The sequence below is a fragment of the Amphiura filiformis genome, chromosome 4 (genome assembly GCF_039555335.1).
Source record: "Amphiura filiformis chromosome 4, Afil_fr2py, whole genome shotgun sequence".
Lineage (NCBI taxonomy): Eukaryota > Metazoa > Echinodermata > Ophiuroidea > Amphilepidida > Amphiuridae > Amphiura > Amphiura filiformis.
In genome coordinates this window covers 73,525,002-73,539,900 of record NC_092631.1, presented here as the reverse complement: position 1 = coordinate 73,539,900, position 14,899 = coordinate 73,525,002, and positions in this window count along the sequence as shown.

Sequence of the window (14,899 nt, the reverse complement as noted above, 5' to 3'; positions counted from 1 at the left end):
TTGCCATGTTTTTGTTAATTTTGCTGTAACGGAATATATTTGAGTCCTACAATTTCAGAGTTCTGAGAAAAGTATGAGCTTTCATGTGATACCAAAATATGCATTTTGCTGGGGTAAAGTCTGGGATGAAGCTGTCTATCGGGTCACCCACCTTTAAGTCATGTTTTATGTAACATTCAAAGTTTAAAAAGTAGTAGTGCAATAACATGCTCAAGTGTTATCCTGTATGAGGTTCAGCATGACTTGGTACATGTACTTACAAGACACATGCTGTATATTTGCATATATGAAAGTTTGTGAAATGCACATAGCAGCAGTACGCTTTGGTATCACTTGAATCAAGAAGGACAAATGAATGATTCTTTATTCAGCTTGTAATAAACACGATTCATAAAATGGTGATTTTATAGTACAAGCAAATGGGCATGGCACTTGCACAAATACACAATTGATGGTCGCTTTTGCAAATCTACACTATAGCATATAGTGCTTTATGTGCATTTCAAAAAACAAAAACAAAAATTTTTTGCCTATTACAAGTTGAATGAAGTATATGCAAGTACATAATAGTCATCAAAACAGTGGAGTGGATAAGTTACAAACCATTTACACTTTGCTGTCATTTGGACAAATATAAGCAAGCAGTCAAGGTAGGTCAGTACCAGCCGACCAGTTCTAGTCCCTACAGTACTTTTAGTTTATTCACATGAAAATTTGAGCTAGCTTGACATTCTTCTGAACAAAGAGCTTAGTGCCACTTGTTCCATTGTAAACTGTATGGAACTCGGGAACAAGGGTAAAAATAAGAGAGCTTGAACCAGGGGACACTTAGGCAGAAAAAAAGTGGCCCCTGGTTCACCAAGATTGGAAGAAACCAGGGGCCACTTCCAATTACCAAGGGCCAATAAAAATAAAGATATGCTGGATGGGTTAAATAAGCACTATTTGCTTTAAAATTTGATATTTTTGGTTCACTGTCCAGGGGTCAAGTTTTGTGAGAAAAGTGTCCCTGGTCAACTACTAATGAGATAGAACCAGGGGCCATTGCAGAGTTTCTGGGGGCCAAACGGCTCCCGTCTCCCGCTTAATTTCACCCTTGCTCGGGAAGCTGATGATGGCTGCGAAGGTTTATTTTGGTGTGTACATGTATGCGTTTGGTGTGAGCTTCATAGCTTATGGAATGATTGGTCAGCAACAATCTGTAATCTAAAATCACTAAGGTATTTTTTATTTCATTTGTTGTATGCATTTATTTATTTGTAATGTGAGCCTTATTTTTTTTCTAAGCCAAAAATGGTCAAACTGATACTGTAAATCAATAATTTTTTTTCTTTTTTTAAAGTAAAATTTTAGACAATTTTTACAGTGTTCACAGCAATTTTCACTATGTTCCAATGCAAATAGCTAAAAGAGACTTTAAATATAGCAGTGTTCAGTTTAGGAGCTAGGTATTAAGACAAGGGTCCGTCTCTGTTTGGATTCTCGCATTTGAATTTGGGAGAATCTAGATTCTCGCAAAATTTGAGAATCCATGTTTCAACTAGGTGGATGATAAATTAGGTGTTTCTGTTAAATGTACATTATATTTTGCAATAAGCTAAGGGAAGATGTCAATAGTACCTCCTGGATTTTTATCACCGTCTTCAGACAATCTGCTTTCTTGACGTTTTTCGAATTCACAAAACCACAGCGGTGGTGTACTTTCCGTATCGGCAACGAACATGCTGTGGGTGCCGCCATCTTTGTTTACAACAGAACCGGGTGACCCGGATGTGCTGGTCTGTAATTCCATTTCTGTTTCCACACTACAGAAGCTTAACTGTTTCTTCGTCGGTTGCTTTGGCGTAGATTTTGACGGTGAAGCCGGACGCTTTACTTGCCCTGAATTCTTCTGTTGTTTCATTGTCTCCTAATCAATCCACAAAATCAAAAATAATGGTTGCACAAATGTCAAAACATCAGAATCGTGAAATTCTGGAGTCACGAGACGAAATACATCACATCTTTTATCACCTTCTTTGCTTCCTCTTAACATTGCTGTCTACGTAGATTCCTCTTTGCCTCAAGCATCAGAATGGTCTGCCGGCATCTTTCCATTTACCAAACAGCATTTTCCAAAAGTGCTGGTGCTAGGTATTTTTCAAAGAAAAGTAGACAGTTTGCTTCAACTCTATTTTAAAAGTTAGTGTCTGAGAAGATGCACTCTATTATAAACCCCCTGACATTGTAAACAGAAAAGTGGCACCAGGATTGCCCTGCACAGAGAGCTGCATTTGGATTTGGGTGTAGTATGGGTGCACCCGATTTAGTTGGAATCTGTTGTTCACAACCTTGATGTATTTTGGCTTGCCTGCCATGGGCTTCGAGTTCTGGAGCGGGCACTTTATCTCATCTATACCTTCACCATGGCATTTACAGGACACCAGGAGGTCTGGACTTGCCCCCATGAATTGTCTCTTTCTATGAAGGAATAGACCACATTCAGTTGTCTTCATACCTTTGATGAAAGGCTAGTTTGCTTTCTTTGATTAGACGCACAATGGTAGGTGAGGCACTGGAAATAAATAAATAAATAAATATTCTACTCTTACTAACTCTAGAGGCTGGAATTGTTTCATTGGCAGCCAAAGAGAGTGCTTCAGTGATATGTTTGAGAGCAATTTCAACATCCACTGGTGCTGTAGGCGTCATCTCACCTACTCGGATGTTGGCTCTCACATTCTCTGCGTACCTTTCTAAAGTTTGTTCGGCTTATATAAGGCGGAAATTATTCAGTTTTTGTTACTACGCGCGTCAATCAAGTCACAACTCACGCTCGCGAAAATTCACATAAGCATGCGCTGGTCACGCATTACACAACGCACAACTAGCGTAAGCATTGCGCCCAGCTGCGTGCATGCCATTCTATATCAATACACGGTGTTATGAAGTCTTATATTTTCCACCTTATATAAATCGAACAAACTTATCTCCCCACATCTCCACTTGAGTTTTGGTTTGCCAGGTTTTCTTGTCCTTTGCACATTTATAGGCATGACATTGACAGGCATGGTGAACTCTGTGACAACTGGTGCATGGTCAGAACCATTGACGGGAGCAATATTGTCATCATCTGCGAGAACTTTGGTGTTACACATCACAGTATAAGAGAAAGTAGTCAATGAGTGATTTGTCTTTACCATTTTCATTCTGGAATGTGGGAATGGGAGGGTAACCAGTGTGGGTTTCCATCTCATGTTCTGCACAGAAGTCAATAAAGATGTTGTCTTGAGGGTTTGGCAGTGTTCTATGAAGAGATGCATTTATGTCCCCTGCCAGAAGAATATCACTTGTTACTTTGTTAGCAATGATGATTTCAGCAATCTGGTCCAAGACGGTCTCCAACTCTCCAGAGTTATTCTTCCCTCTACTCCGCGTGTACACATTTATGATACAAAGACTGTATTTTTCTTTCTGAATAATAACTCAAAGGTTTTATCTTAGCTCCTTGTTCCACTTTTCAATGGCCTTTTTTGACATCGTATTTTTTTAAGCCATCTTTAAATGACAAAAAATCCCCCAAACTTGTTTACATTGATAATTTACCACATGATACAGCGATATATATCTCTGAATGTGATTGGTTTAAATTCCAGAGTCAGAGGGACAATAACCAATCATTGACTCTGATACTCACCATTTAAATCACCCAGCACTTAAACCTCTGCTAGCATGATCTGCCGGATTAAGAGTTGTGGGAATGTACAATGTACCTCTAGTCCTCTGCATTAGAACTGTCATGAATCACAGCCAATCTGTTTGCTACAAAAACTGACCACCGTGTTGTTTGATTATTTATGTAGTTCAATACAGTCAGGCAAAAAAAAAAAAAAAAATTGTTTGTTTGTCCATAGAGGCTTATGAAACAGTTGGGTCGGTAGGTCTGATTTTTTTTTTTTTTTTTTTTTACAGATATTGCACTTGAAACTGACAATTTGAAGACTGGTAAATAAACCAGTAAAGTGCTGTGTGTTTTGATTTAACTCTTCAGATGGTTCTGCATCAGGCTTCCCGTTAGTGTGCGTCCAGACGCGTATTTTACAAATTTGGAGTTCACATGGCTGATCAAGTATTTTGCGTCCATGTCACATGCATGTGGACGCAGACAAAACTTCAAATTTTATCATTAATTGATGATAAAAATAAGAAATTTTATTCTTTTATATTTTAAGATAATAAAAGCCCCAAAATTTTGACCCACCTGCTAAGAATTGAAGTAAATTCTGCAATATTTGTAAATGCAACATCAGGAAATCGTGCACTTTTTGCATGCTTTCCGAATGATCGCTGTTTGATGGCCTGGGGAAGTCCCGATTGATTTGTTTACAAGCAAGCATGCACTGAACACGTGCCGCTAACATGCGATTAATGTTTATTTAATTATTTATCACAACCTGACAATATTCAATTTTTAATATTTTAAGTTTATTTTTTCATAAATAATCTAGGTTTCCTTTATTAGTATTATTGTTACGATGAATAAAAGCAATTTTAAAGACAAAATTTAAATGATAACCCTTTTTTTTTTTTTTTGTGGCAGCGCTAGTTTAGCTTTGTAGCATCAACAACACGTTAATTTTAAAAAAAGAAATGCGGAAGTAAAATTACGAACGAAAATTTGTTCCAGATTGACAGACTTTGCTCATGTTTTTGCACCTGTTTTTGACCATGTTTCGGACCAAAACTGACACAGAAATATCAGAAATCAGGAACAAGAATATCACGGCGAAAATGCACTTTTATTTTTTTTAACAATCAACATTTGATGAGGTGTAGACCCGGGGTACGTGTGTATCGTCATATTATACAACGTGCGGTTTATGTAAATGAAGCTCAAACATGAACATATACACGCTTTTAACAAAAAATAAAAGACTATTATTTTTCTAAAACATATGCGTTATCATCTTTATAAACTATTGTTACGATAAATTTATGGAAATAATAATGTTTTTAGAATTGAATTGTACATATTCAGCAAATTTCTGACTCGGCGATGTATTAAAATCTGTACATCAAATATACGTTATAATGCACTAGAAATATACAGAATTTCATGTCATTGAAAAGTGCATTGTATTTACACAACAGCGGCGAAAATACAACAACAATGCGAAATGTTGGAACTGAGCTCCACGGTCTCCACCTGGACTCTGTAAACATCCAAATACGCATGGTACAGGTAATAATATTTCTGTTTCCCCCAAATTTACTTTGTAGATGGTCCTGTGTCACAACCTGGGGTACCTTTGTGTTACATAGTAAAAAAATGAAATGGTTCAAACATTTTACCTACACATCTCATTTGAAGTGGTTCATCCTTCTGAGCATTTTGACATGTTTTTAATGGAAATCGGTTAAAAAATGAGAGTGCGGGCAAAAACAATCACAAAGTAGGGAGGATGTAACCCCACCTCTTTTTTCCACATTTACAATCATTCTGAGTAAGTATTGGTCTTTTAAATGAACTTCTGTATTTATTTACTTGGTTTAGATATCTGGGAGTTCATTTAGACATTTTTTTACTAGATTCAAATTTTTAAAGGGGGTTTTAAATCAAATTTACAATATGAATCCCTCCCCCTAATCCTCCTCCCCCTAATCCTCAGCCACCCTTGGCACATTTCATGTCAAACGTCATAAGAAAATAATTGAAAAATATTTTAAAACAGGATAAAAACATGAGTCATATAGAATAAATTAGCCTCAATTTAAGACCTAATTGAATCTTCTAAGTGAAGGAATACCCAAGAGACAGGGTTTTGAAATCCAAACTGCACATCAAAATGTAACAAAGCCACCTTTTTGGGTACCCCAGTATATGGCACAGGATCAGATGCATTTTTTAAAAGAAAAATATTGAATTAAAAAAAAAAAAAAAAAAAAAAGGGGAAGAAAAAACGGTCGGGACCAGGGTACACGGTCGGTCGGACGAGGACAAACAAACAATTTTTTTTTTTTGGCCTCATCCTGTGTCCAAAAGACTGTCTGGTTAATTTCTGTATTCAGTTCTTTCTTCAGCATGTTTTGTTGCTTCACAGCTGAGGTAGCTGCAGTAAGTTCCATCTTTGGTATGGTATGACGTTTAAGCGGAGCCACTCTTGCCTTTGCTGTAAGAAATTCAACATGTACATTGTTCCTTTCATTAGCTTGGCGAATGTAGGTAACTGTTCCATAATCATCTTGACTTGCGTCGGTGAAGTGATGAATCTGTGTGCTAACCACTGAGCCGAACCCTGGGGGTTTGTAGGCCCTATTGAGGTAGCTGCAGTAAGAATGTAAGATGTGTATGTTGTGGCCAGTATTATAGCTGGGTTGCCATAATTGTAGAATTACTTTGGAAATAAGCTTCTTGCTGGCATGTGTTGTGTCTGAATTATCAAGAAGTTGGGCAAACTTATTCATCATGAATTTAAATGCGTCCAGCTGCTGTTCTGATTCACCAGAGGGTACTGGGATGATTCCAGCTGTTATGGTTTCCCCCTTACTGACTGTAACCTCAAAATCCACAACCTCGCCATCACAGCTTGTGCCATAACTGTTCCCTTTTACAATTTTAGCATTGTCTAAATCTTCAGCTGTGAACTGTGATGCCGCTAGGTTGACTTCCTGGGAAATGTACTTGTTGAAGGTAACCTTGGGAAGGTCAGCTCCTGTAACATCAAAGCTTCCCACAGTAGTGTCATCATCATGCCTCTCATCATCTACGGTACTGCCAATGTCATGGACCACCCCTGTGACATACACACACTGTGATATACGCTTGGCATCATCATGATCATAATACTGCGTACATATGAAACACCCTAGTCTACTTTAAAATATATAGAATAACACCACGCTTCTCTATATCCACTCTTATTTGTGAATTCCATATTATCATCTAAATTATAATAATCAGATGGCTTTTCCTTTAAGTGAGTTTCAGAAAGGCCGATTATTGTAAATATATGGTTGACTTGAATAGATAATTCTTATTGGTTGTTTCATACATAAACAGAAGTGATCTACTTTTCTACTGAATCAGTATTTAGAGCACAGTGTTATGAAACCTAGGTTGCAGAGAAGAAAAACATGTTCTTCCTCAAAGTCACTGTCACCTTCGCCACCACAGCAAAAATAGCTTTTATCCTCAGGCACACTGCTAATGCCAGCACATATATTGTGCTGCCAACTTCTGCACCTGTCGCATTGAATCATGGCAACTCCTCCGTTCAGGTACTCCATCTCATCGACATTACACATGTCTAGCTTCTCCATTATGCATTTAGAGCACAGCTTTGTTATGAAACCTAGGTTGTGAAGAAGAAAAACATGTTCTTACTCAAAGTCATTGTCATCCTCCTCCCCACAGCAAAAATAGTCTTTATCATCGGGCACACTGCTAACGCCAGCACATATATTGTGCTGCCTACTTCTGCACCTGTCACATTGAATCATTGTGACTCCTCCGTTCTGGTACTCTATCTCATCAACGTTACACATGTCTAGCTTATGTTCTCCATTATGCACAGATCTTTCAGCTTCTTAGTTAACTTCACCTCCTTTGATCGGCCTCTTTTCTTGGACTTTCTTAACCCTACACATTTGTCAGATAGAATGAATAATCACGAATTCTGAGCAATCATATAACCAAAGGAGGCAGAGTCTGTGTATGTCATTTATGGGAATGTCATCTTCAAAGGCCTATAACTAAAAAACATGCCTGGTGACTTGTTCCGGGGTTTGTTGGAGCTGGTCACATATACTAGTGGCATAAATATGTAGGCCTAAATCAATTTATGAAAATTGGGCCTACATCTTAAAAAGGAAGGTGGATGAAATGAAATAAGCAAATCCCAATGATGCAATCTGTCTAGGCTAGATAACTTTTCAAGATGTTAAGCCCGAGTTGAAGCTGCTACCTCGACAAACCCTGGGGCTTCTTAAGAGATGTTTGCAGCAAACTTCTCAGCTGAGGTATCTACAGCCTTGGCGATGACATCGTCAGCTATATCATCTGAAGTAGCAAGTTACCAACAATGACACCGGGATCAGTCTTTAGTGCTTCACCAATTGCATGGGAGGTGAATTTCCTTCATTAAATCTTGCACAGGCGTATCACTTTCATCATTCACATCAAAGTCGGCATCCATTACTGATATGTCCATATCCTTATCATTCAAAATATTTGTTGGTTTCTAACCAGCGAAGTTGGTTTTAGGAAGTGGCGTTTGACCTACTTCACAATCTCTTTTTTTTCCCTGCAGATGCCATCTTGGAAAAGTGACTGGTCACTATTATATTACACAATTTCCATCCAAACTAAAATATTTGGAAATGATATGCAGGCTATAATAATAAAGGAGCTCTGCCAGTCAGAACTGGTTCCTGTGAACAGCAGCTTCAGGAGGCTTTCTCCACTGCATAGAATAGTGTATCATCTGGCTCCGGCCACTTCCTAAGGTTTCCTGCCGTATGCATAACTTGAACCTCTGTCTTCTCACCCACAATTCTCAAGAAACTCCCAGGATATATATTTTCATCATATTTGACAAGGAGCCAGTCCTTTTTTTTGTATTGATTTATGGTTTATCACCACTGCTTGCTTCACAAAATCTAAAATAATTATCATACTTATTTTATTATAATACTTGTATGAAATCTTGTTCACAAAATCAATTTAAAATATACCTGTGTAATCTGCTTGTTCACAAAATCTAAAGTAACTATTTTTAATTCAATATTGTGTATGTTGTAGGACATTATCATAATTATAAATTATGAGTTCCACTGGTAAAATTAACAGCAGGTGATGTCTACTAGTGTTCCAAGCCTAATTGATAGGTAGGCCTGCATGTAGGCCCTACCAGCCATTTTGTTGACAAGTTGTCTTTTTCTGTCAATTGTTTTCCCCTCAAATTTTAATTTGCTTGAACTTTGTTGAAGTGCCGACATGCTATATAGCAAAGGTGATTGCTATGGAGCATTTACTTTACACATCATCATCACTATATCATCTCGATCTATCTCTTGCTTTAGCTTGTTGCTGCAAGTGGTTTCTTCCAGTACAAGTTCAGATAATTTCATCTGTAAAGAAATAAACCAGAATATCAATTAAAAATATTAAAATTAACAGCAGGTGATGTATACTAGTGCTCCCAGCCTAATTGATAGGTAGGCCTGTACGTAGGCCCTACCAGCCATTTTGTTGACAAGTTGTCTTTTTCTGTCAATTGTTTTCCCCTCAAATTTTGATTTGCTTGAACTTTGTTGAAGTACCTACGTGCTATATAGCAAAGGTGATTGCTATGGAGCATTTACTTTACACATCATCATCACTATATCATCTCGATCTATCTCTTGCTTTAGCTTGTTGCTGCAAGTGGTTTCTTCCAGTACAAGTTCAGATTTCATCTGTAAAGAAATAAACCAGAATATCAATTAAAAATATTAAGATGTTTTTCTTACCAAGATGGAAAGAAAAAATATCTAGGGCCCGGACTTAGTAATTAGTGGCCCAAGCTACTAAGTCGGGCCCAAAATACTAGCTCAGGCTCAAATTTACTATCGTGGGGACCCCGAGTTATTAAGTTGGGCCCAAGTTAAAAAGTCAGGGCCCAGAATTACCAAGACAGGCCCCTAGTTACCAAGACAGGCCCTGAGTTACCAAGTCGGGCCCCCCAAAGTCTGAGTTACTAGGTCAGGGCTCCAAGTTACTATTTCGATTGTCTTGCTCCAGGATTGTTTTTCTTTCCATGTCACTTCGGGAGCTCTGTAATCTGGGATTGTAGTGTTAAAAAAGAATGATTCCATGAAATTAGAATTCTTTTATGATTCTCAATTATCCAGCAGTTGAAATTCAAATAGTAGTTGATTTACAGAGCTACAATTCAGCTGTAAGTATAGGTCATGTAGGTAGCTGCAAGTGCAACTTGCATCTACTGCTGTTGTAGGCAATTTATTACTTATTATTTTTTCAAGTTCAACAAAAAGTTGAATCATTTATTAGGCACAGCCCACCTCTTTATTTCGTTTCCACCAATTCTTGTGTATGAGATATAGTCTTATCTCCTTCTCACTTCCAACACTCATGTTTTCCAAAACACTTTTCATTTCAATCTTTTGAGCTTCCCTCATAATTTTGTTAGGCATACGGTATACAACATATCCTGCTGTGTATCTGAGGGCATTTTGCTCCTCAGTTGCCGGGTTGGTTGGTTATCGTTCGCTGTTGGCGTTACTTTTTCATGCAGTTCAATAAGTTTTTCATGAAGTTGTCGAGCATATATCTGGACAAACATATATAGCTTAATCCAGTTAGTGTTAAAAATACGACTCCGATTTTGTTACACAAATCCTTGCCAATTCGCAGTTGGAAATAAGCACTTAAGCTTGCATCGTGGCATTGGGACATAATGGTGTGTCTATTTGCAATTGCAATTGACGGCCAAAATAGCGTAAGCAATGTAGTGAAATGCATCAGTGCAGCTTGCAAGCTGGTACTTGCTGTTCTGATTCTTTCTATGCAAGTATCTGTGAATCGTTTTACTGGTGGAGAAAGAGGCAGTGACTCATCACAAACAAACACATCTCTGCCGACAGATGTTACAGTTGTTAAAAGTAGATCTGCTTGTCCATCTTCTGCATCCTCCAACTTGTATGTGGACTGTAGTCTTGGTATGGCTGAAAAGAGAGAGAAAACACATTGTATTTTTAGGTTATTGTTGTTGAATTGAAATTAATTTTGAGATGAGCAATTTCTGCACCAAAGGTGCTTGAGAAATAAATTTAGAATTGCTAATAACCTGTGAAACAAACAAGAAATGCCCTACCTCCATTGCCTAGCTAGATCCATCAAAGTTCTTAGGGCAAACACCTGCATGCCCCTACAAACCAATCTAAATATTTCTTGGTGTTCTACTCCTCTCTTTTGTGTTTGTTACATTATCACAAGTGAGTAATGCCCTCTGCCAGCATATCAACACATGGAGCATGAAGAATACAATTATTACAAGATAAATGTTTCGACTTCCCAATTATACAATTACAATGCCCACAAAACACATTTTCTTGGCTACTAGATATATTACTATTTCTTTCAAGATTAGTCTTCAAGTGTTCAAAGTGTTTGATACAAGTTGTCTTGAAATGAAGTTGCTAGCCAACTGTGTTGTCTGTGATCGACGAAGGTGAATGCCATCCTTTACAAGACTCCTATGTATAATGTTGCTATTGTCAATATAGTTCCAATTTAAATGTTCACATGTCTCAAATAATCTAGAATTAAATTCTTTAATCCAAGCACATCGTCCTTTGTGTTTCTGTATGGTTAGTGAAGATATGGCGATAGAAATCTGCGAGTCATATCTGCATAATTACACAAATTTTTAAGTTCCGTTAGTGCAGCAAGGCATTCTTGTGGTAGGGTAGTCCTAATGTTATTGGTCCCACAGTTGACAATGACCGAGAAGGGTTTGTGCTACCTTACGTATGTTGGTGCCAATCTAATCCAAGACTCAATTCTGCTGCCTGGAATACATTCATTGACAACATTGAGACGTCGCAACATTGTTCTTCCATCAAGGTATTTGGGGATTGAATCCCCAGAATCAAAACAGTCTGTTGTGGGCGTGTTCATTTCTGTGTTGTAGTTGAAGCTACAGGTGCTACCATAGAAAAACTAGAAGTAGGTGCTGCATCATGCATGTTAATAACACATTCATTGCCTGTGGCTGGTCTTGTATGTCTTGAAGTTTGTTTACTTGAACACTGGTAGTAGGATTTGGAGAGGGATGTGGAATGGATTGGAAGTCATCAGGCATGTCCTCAACTTCCAAAGCACTAAACACATTACTTGTAGGGATGTTGATGATAACAGAGTCTGTTCTGCTGGGGGAGTGGGTTCATCATCGGGCATGTTAATTATTACGCTCTAGTTCTGGGGCATACTGCACTGGGGGTGCTACTGCGTGTAGCTGTGAAAGTGGTAGAAATATCAGTCCGTGTAGCAGTAGAGCAAGTGATGGTATCAATCTATATTCCAAAACTAGAATGAGAGTTAACAAGATGTGAGGTCAAGTCCAGATATCCTATTTGGGGCAGCAGACAACAACTGAGCTCTTGCTGTACTTGTTGCCTGGTTCAGCCTCGCACTCTAAAGGCAGAGATGTGCCAACATTTTGAATTAATGAAAACATTTCATTATATACATTAAATTGTACCTTAAGGGAACCGATATGAGCGCTTTTGAGCGTTTCGACAGTATTTTTTGGGACATGAGAGCACATCAGACATATCGAATTGCATTCTGAATACGAAGAATGTCTTTCTGATATCAAATAATTTTCATTTTATGAAATTCACGATATAATACAAATTTTATGACAAATTGATAAAATTTGATATTTTTCACATTTTTGAGATATAACAATCCTGGAAGTAAATTTTATAAATTTAATCATATATTCTTAAAGTGTATGTAGCTGGGAGGAAAAGCCGACCATCAATTGAAAATTTTGACCTTTCATATTGAAAATATGGATTTTTTTTCCCACACCTTCAGGATCTAGTGCAAATACAATGCGGACACTGTATCTATGTCAATTTGGATGTCATGATTTAGTCGTAAACGGGCTTGCATGGTTCTGTAGCCCAGATCACACCCAGATCCTGCTAATTCCTGTTGTACCATGTCAATGACCATACTAAAATATATGTTGACAGTCATTATGCCTCAGGCCCATGTTTCACATATTCTGGAGTTTGTCTCTCCTGGTGACCACATTTGTAGCTGATTATGATGCGATATTAAAGTGTTCCTTTTCAAGCCATGAGTAGGCCCTGATGAACTTTTCATTGCCTTGTTTGGTCCGGCATCACTTTTTTAAAATATTTTGGGATCTCTTCCTGAAAATAAGATTCATCATCATTTTTGCATTTACTGCACTCCATATCTTCTTGTCTTAGCCAGCCATGGACTTCCAGCAACAGCCAACGTTTGTTCTGCCTTTTGAGGGCTGTAGTTGATATCTGAGAAATTGGCCAGTTTAATTTTCTTCCTAAACAAACACTCAAACATATTGGTAAAACTTGATGTAAATCATTTGCTAGAAGAAATATTGTGATTAACACTTGAAATTAGTGAAAACATTTCATTATGTGTATAAGAATGTCACTTTTGAATATCTCAAGCATATTTTGACAAATTTTAATTGGAGGGTAAGAAAAAAAAGGTGAATGCATTCCATATTGGATATCAAACCTTTACTAGCTTTGAGACATTCTATTATTTGTTTGGCCATTCCAAACTTACCCAGTTTATCAACATCCATCCAGACATAATTTTTCTTCTTGAGTTTGTCTCTGATCTTGAGAGCACTTTTCTGATGACCATATTTGTAGCTGATCATGATTCGATAAATGTCTCCTTTCAACCCATGAGTTGGCCCGGATGAACTTCATTGGTTGCTCCGGCATTACCTTTTATTTTATACTTCATGATCTCTTTTCCTGAAATTGAGATTCATCATCATTTTTGCATTTACTGCACTCCATAAATTGGCCAGTTTAATTTTTTTCCTAACGTATTGGTAAAACTTGCTGGAAGAAAAATTGTGATTAACACCTTAAATTAGTGAAAATATTATGCGTATAAGAATGTCAGTTTTGAGTATCTCAAGCATATTTTGACAAATTTCAATCGGATGGTAAAAAAGGGGGAATGCATTCCACATTAGATTTCAAACCTTTGTAAGCTTTGAGACATTCTATTATTTGTTTGGCCATTCCAAACTTTCACTCCACTTTATCAAGATCCATCCAGACATTAAAACTCTTTTTCTTGCGCATCCCACTGGTAGCTTATCATGACGTGACAACCGTTTCAAACTATGACTAGGCCATGTACGCTCATTTCCACTAAGAACTTCTCATGAGTCTATCTGTCTTTCCACAGTTGTTGCATTTCTTCTACAGAATCAAGTATTGATCGCCCACAATGAAATGTTGACTGCAAAAAATTTTTCAGGGTCTCTTTTTCTGAAATTGAGATTCATCACCATTTTTGCATTTACTGCACTCCAATCTTCTTGTTTCAGCCAGTCTTCCAGCAACAAGTAATGTTTGTTTTGTCTTTTGAGGTATATATTTGTCTTGGAGAAATTGGTCAGTTTCATTTTTCCCTCTCTGTTGAAAAAGGAAACATATTTTGAAAACTTGTTTTAAAAGCATTAGAAAATGTAAAACGATGCGAATGAGTCGCAAACGCAACCCTGGTGAACCTTCTTATGAAATGTCTGGCACTCGTTCGGAGGCGACCACAGATTCAACATACCTCGGGATAATCATCCAAAATGATCTTGGGTGGAAAAACAGACTCAGCATGCAGTCACCAAGGCAACAAGAGTCTTAAATTTCATCAAGCGCAATTTCTACATGTGCTCCAAGTCTGTTAAAGAGAGGCTTTATCTGATGCTGGTTCGGCCACACTTAAGAGTATGGAGTTGCTGCGTGGAATCCATACAAAAATTGTCACCAGTCTGCGTTAGAAAAGGTGCAACGTAGAGCTGCGAGATTTGTTCAAGGTGACTACAAGAGAGTCAGCAGCGTTACAGAAATGTTATGTTCTTTGGGATGGGAAAGGCTGACAGACAGACGGGAAACTCACCAAGTCACACAACTTTACAAGATCATCAACCAAGACATTGACATAGATTCATCCGACCACCTCAAACCAAAACTTCAAAGAAACAGGAGGGGAAACAACACTCAATTTGATATACCACACTTCACATCTACGGGCGTACAGCAATTCTTTTTTTTCCACGGACCACAAGACTTTGGAATGACCTACCTCAAGACATCATTGACATCCCTACCC